Source organism: Mus caroli, chromosome 6, assembly GCF_900094665.2.
Source record: "Mus caroli chromosome 6, CAROLI_EIJ_v1.1, whole genome shotgun sequence".
In the NCBI taxonomy this organism is placed as follows: domain Eukaryota; kingdom Metazoa; phylum Chordata; class Mammalia; order Rodentia; family Muridae; genus Mus; species Mus caroli.
Genome location: NC_034575.1, coordinates 90,421,141 through 90,427,502, shown reverse-complemented (window position 1 = coordinate 90,427,502; position 6,362 = coordinate 90,421,141). Strand labels below are relative to the sequence as shown.

At 41.6% G+C, this 6,362-nt stretch overlaps 1 pseudogene; it reads right to left on the bottom strand.

Moving 5' to 3' along the window:
- Nucleotides 1–1,866: 1,866 nt before the first annotated feature.
- Nucleotides 1,867–6,362, bottom strand: part of LOC110295720 — an 8,584-nt pseudogene continuing 4,088 nt past the window's right edge.

Sequence of the window (6,362 nt, the reverse complement as noted above, 5' to 3'; positions counted from 1 at the left end):
TGGGCTTGCTGTGTGTGTGTGGTCCACATCAGTCTCCTTGGGGACTATAGGCTGGGTAGACTGTGTGTGTTTGATTTCTGATTACTGCAGGATATTCACACCCCCCAGAACGAATGTAGCAGCATCAGTCTCCACCCACCTGCTTGCGTGTTTGGGAATGACAACCAGTTCAAAGGAGTTGACTCTGCTGTTGTCTAAGACACACACAATACTACCCATGCCTCAGGCAGGACATTGAACCCTCAGGTGGCAAGTGCCCCAGAATAGGCTTGAATGTGACCAACACAGTCATTGAGGTTTGTTTCAGTTTTGTTCATTTTGTTTGTCTTATCCGCCCCCCCCCTTTTTTTTTTTGTTGTGTGGCTCTTCAGTGTGATCTATAAATAGCAGTGTTGGGCTATAAAGGTTGGACACTCCTGGCTAATTTGTGAGTAAGACCCCTGTGGAATACAGGTTTACCTTTTCCTGATAGTGGGGCCTGTCAGTTACTCAGCCATTCTGAAAGTCTTGTTTTCTTAAAAACAAAACAAAAAAGCAAAACAAACAGACAGACAAACAGACAGACAGACAATTCAGCCTGGGAAGATAGCTCCAAGGTTAAAGTACTCACCACCCAAGCAAAGGAACCAGAATTTGGATCCCTAGAACCCACATAAATATTAGTTGGTAGAGGTATTTGTCCTGTAATTCCAGCCTTTGGAGTTGGAAACAGACCAACAAGAAAGACTAGTGTCTTAGTTAGGATTTTACTGCTGTGAACACCATGAACAAGGCAACTCTTATAAAAATAATATTTAATTGGGGCTGGCTTACAGGTTCAGAGGTTCAGTCCATTATCATCAAGGCAGGAGCATGGCAGCATCCAGGCAGGCATGGAGCTGGAGGAGCTAAGAGTTCTACATCTTCATCTGAGGGCTGCTAGCAGAATACTGACTTCCAGATAGCTAGGACGAGGGTATTAAAGTCCATGCCCACAGTGACACACCAACACTCCAACAAGGTCACACCTCCTAAATAGTGCCACTCCCTAGGTCAAGCATATTCAAATCATCACAACTAGCTATTACAGGTAAGCTCTGGGTTTCATTAAGAGACGCTGCCTCAGAGCTGTTGGGATACAACTTTGGTCATAGCACTCTGGGAGACAGAAGCAGGTATCTGTGAACTCCAGGCCAGCCAGAGCTATGCAGTGAGACATTCTGAGAAAGAGAGAGAGATTGGGGGGAGACTCAGAAGAACAAATTGGAAGGCCAATCATGAGAGATTTCTGATTTTAACCTCAGGCCTCCCCTTGTACATGCACAAATGTATACTTGCACCTTCCCATAGTGCTCCCATATGCATGCAAACACACATACACATACACAGAGGAAAAAAATAATAACACAGGCCAGTTTTATTCAAATTTAATGCTTAGAAACTTAAATGAGCACACATGTAAAGGAGGCTTAGCTCAGATCTTTAAGATATATATTCAGGAACTAGAGTAGATTTTTTCATGAAAAAAATTATTCTCAAAGCACTGACAGGTCACAGAAAGAAAAACATAAGTTGCTCTTGGCTATATTAAAGCTGTTCAACTTCACTAACAATAAGAGAAATACAGGGGGCTGGTGAGATGGCTCAGTGGGTAAGAGCACCCGACTGCTCTTCCGAAGGTCCAGAGTTCAAATCCCAGCAACCACATGGTGGCTCACAACCATCCGTAACGAGATCTGGTGCCCTCTTCTGGGGTGTCTGAAGACAGCTACAGTGTACTTACATATAATAAATAATAAATAAATCTTTAAAAAAAAAAAAGAGAGAAATACAGGGCAGTACTATACAGGGATATCATTAAACTGGTAAAGATTCAATCTCCAAATTTTATAACACATTCTGGAACAAATAACAGAATTCTACACTCTCATACACTGTTGGCAAGAGCGCAAAATGGTACAGCCCTGTGGGGACCTAAGTGGCAACGGCAATCCAAATTACAAACGCATTGACTTTTCATACAGCAACTTTAACTCCCGGGGATTTGTTTTATATCAGCACCTAAACCAGCACTAAGCAAAGTGACACAGACTCCCTGTTAGATCTGTAAGCATGAGCCATGGGCTGGACGGGGGCCCTGCCAATCTAAGGACAGGTAGGCAAATAAGCCAAGGTATGGTGCAGTGTTGGCTCAGCTGGAAAAGGTGAAGGCTCTCTGTCCCTTGTAGAAAACAGCTCAGGAAAACCACTCAGTGAAACTGAAGATTGCAAAACAGCACAGGGCATCCTAGTTTCCATGGACATGACAGAGTAGCATATTAGATAGAAATAAAAGCCAGAAGGTCCCACAACACATGAATAAGACCCATTACTGAGAAGAGGCCAGGAGATAAAAGATTTAGTAGGTGGAGTCAGGACTTACAATAACAATTCCTTTTGATTTCTTTTTATTTTTCCTAGTGCTAGAGAAACCCTCTATTACTGAGCTATGTCACCAGCCCCCTTGAATTCCTCTTTATTTTTTTTTAACCAGGCTAATATATTGTCACCTCATATTACAAATTCAAAATAAAGAAAATGATCATTTTTCTAAAAGGAAGTGCTTTCAACATCAGTTGAAACCCATATTTGGATTATCTGTCATTCAGAACATTTTCTGGTCTGTTGCTGTACTGTAAACTTAGTACTGTGACCTGGGTGGCAAGTTGTGGGTCTCACCCTCAGAGTTAAAGAGCAGGTTTTACTATAGCATCGAGTGAGTGCAGGGTCTTGCTGTTTCTGTTCCATAGGGAATGATCAGTTAAATGTCTCTACCAAAAACTGTCCATCTGGGAGTTAACAGGAAAAGGGAAAGCAAATTTCTCTGTGTGTTTATGTGTGTCTGTGTGTGTGTCTGTGTGTGTGTCTGTGTCTGTGTGTGTGTGTGTGTGTATAAAAGACAACCCTTGCTCTTGTTCTTCAGATGTTATCCACCTCCCCCTTGTTTTTTTTTAGAGTCTCTCATTGGCCCGGAACTTTCCCAGTACGGTAGGGTGGATTACTGACCAGTGAGCCCCAGGAATCCACTTGTTTCTGCCTCCTAAGCATTGGGATTACAAGTGTACTCATGCTTGACAGTTTTTTTAACATTGGTTCTGAGGACAGAGCCCAGATATTCCTGCTTACAAGGCAAGTACTTCACTGAATGAGCCATCCACACAGCCCCACTAACTTGTAGATGGGAAGGCAAAAGGACATCGCCAAAGAACATGAAGGAGAAAAAAATGTGTTCTTTCTTGGAACTCTGCAGGAAGACTCTGATCTAGTTTCAGGAGGGGAGGGGGAGAGTGTGTGCGTGGAGTGGGTGGTTCCATTCAAACCAAACCCAAAGGCATCGGAGGCTGGAAGGGAAGCCCACAACTGCCCTGGGTCCGAGTAGAGCTGAAGACTGAGGAGACACTTGTGAGATCAAAGACAACACTCTCCACACACCTTCCAATTCTGTCCTCATTACCAGTTCCCTTAACTGAAACAGAGGGGTAGCGGGAGATCACCACAGAGAGATGATGGATAAAAAGACTCCTACACAAAAAGCCAAAGAAAATTTGTTCTTCCACGCCTCAACTTCCTCTACGCCCCATAATTTATACAAAACACCATCTCCTTTACTGTGGGGTGCCTGATTTATAGATTGGGCATCTGTTTCATATAAAGGGCTCCGAATGGAACAACAACCTATGTTCTAAGAAAACAGGATTCCTTACATAAATCACTTCCGACCCGGCAGATACCTCACACTGAATTTCTGTTAAATCCAGGCACATTTTTCTTTTCCTCAGAGCTTGTCCCGCAGGTGGCTATTAAGACAGAAAAACATATATTTCAAGCTGTTAAAAGACCGCAAAATAGCAATAATAAATCTAGAAATCAGTTTATTTCTTTAGATTTTTTTCCTATTATACAGGTTTTTGTAAATGTTTTCGGGATGAAATATTTAAAGCAATCAATGTCCTCAGAGATCTCCTAGCCCAGGAAGGAATTTGCAGACAAATGGAATTTCCTTGTTCCCTCCCTAGTCCCTCGCTCCGAGCAGACATTACTAATTGATCACTTCTTCCCTGTTCAAGTTGCTTGAGGCCCTAACTGTACTTCTCAACCCAAGCAGCCCTGGGAAGGAGATCTGTTCCCATGCAGATTGGAACTGACCAATCCAGTTTCTTCAGGACTACAGGGGGAAGGGCAGGAGACTTTGAAGAGGTCACAGCAAGTCAGTGATGCCCATGGCACATACTCCCAAGTACTTGGTATTCTCCTTGGTCCACATTACCTGACAATGAATTTCTATCTGCGCACGTGATTCTTGTTTTGTCAACAGAGCAATTCTACTTTCCTTCAAAAAAAAATTTTTTATAGACCAAAAACAATCCCAATTAGTTACATTTTTCAAATAAACAGTCTACCAGGGATGTAGCTCAGTTGGTAGAAAGTTAACGTAACATGCTAAAGCCTCAGGTTCGAGTTCAAGAATGAATAAAACTGGGATGGCACAGTGGGTAAAGATGCTTCATGGCAAACCCAGGGACCTGAGTTCTATTCTACAGTCTCACACCTGTAGGAAAACAGAAGAAAACAGACTGGGGTAAGTTGTCCTCTGACCTCCGCATCTGCCCACACAGATCTATACACACACACACACACACACACACACACACACACACACACTCACACATACACACACCCCACCTGCACATGTGAGTGTGCATGCACTTAAGCACAATAAATAAATAAATAAATAAAATAAGTAAATAAATAAATGTAATGTCTAAGATATGGGTGTGTTGGCATAGGGAGCTGGAGGCAAGAGGATCAGGAGTTCAAGGACTTCCTTAGCTACCAATGGAGTTTGACACCAGCTCAAGCTACATGAGACTTTGTCTCTGAATAAGTAAGCAAAATGAATGAATGAATGAATGAATAAATAAATAAATAAATAATGAAATCTTTTTTAAAAAAGAACCTACCTGTCATTCCAACACAATGTAGAAACTAGCCACCTGTTACTCTAAATATCCTTTTGTTTTAGCAATAATCCTCTTACCAATCTGCTCCCTCCTCAGTACAGTGGCCATGATTATTCTTAAACCGGAAATTACTTTTCATCTGGCTATGGCAAAGGACTAGCCAATGAGTCTGATGCATGGACAAGACCCTCCATCACTGAAGCAGTGCAGAAGCTCATTAAGCAATTCATCACAGTCTTTATTAAACCTCAGAGAGGCTTTAATTTTTCCTTGTGCCTCAGAAAAAAAAAATCCCAGAATTACTGAATGTCTGGATAATGAAAGTCAGATAGGGCCTTTCAATTCCAGCAATTACACAAACTACAAGAAACCATGGGATTCTACAAATGATCTGGCCAGGATAACATAGCTATGAGCCAGGCCTCACAATTTTAAATTCCTTCTAATTCAGCATGCCACCGTGGTGGGAGGAGAATGAGAATTTTATCATAGAGTATAGTGCCTCATACTGGCAGTCTGGTCACTCAAGAAGCAGAGGCTGGGGGAATTTGAGTTTCAGGTTTTTCTGAGCCACATAGAGTAACCCTGTCACAAAATAAAATAAAGTAAAATAAAACAAAACAAAATTAAAAGGTATTTCCTATATAGCATATAATTATACTCCAAAATATGCTAAGTTTTTATTTTGGGAGGCTGGGATTTGTGTTTTGTTTTGTTTTGGTGTTTTACTCTTTTTAGTTGTCCTGTTTGTTTGTTTGTTTGTTTGTTTCAAAGCAGGTTTTCTCGTTTTAGGCCTGACTGTCCTAGAACTTGCTTTGTAGACCAGGCTGGCCTCCAACTCAGAGATCTGCCTGCCTCTGCATCCCTAGTGCTAGGACCAAAGGCATGTACTACTACCACCAAGAGTGGTTAGTAAGATGCCAACTAGTTGAGTTGGATTTGATAAAGTTATAGAAGGATACAAATTTATTTTCTCTACTGCTATCTTTAAACCTTTATTGCTGTATTTTCATTTATTTTCCCAGGTTAATGTCTAAAGCAGATTCCATGGCTTATTTGAGAACAATTGCTTATTTATAATCCCATATTTAGATATCAAAATGGCAATGTGGTACAATTCTAGCTTTTCTCCCCAGCAACTCAGATCTACTTCATGGTGGGAACAGGGAAGTGACTCTCTCCTTGCTCTGTCACCTCTGGACACCCTGAGATCCAATGGAAGAAAGGAGAAATAATTCCAAACAGAGATGGTACTTAAAAAATAAAAAAGGTGGCAAGGATGTGGAGAAAGAGGAACACTCCTCCACTGTTGGTAGGATTGCAAGCTTGTACAACCACACTGGAAATCAGTCTGGCAGTTTCTCAGAAAATTGGACATGGTAC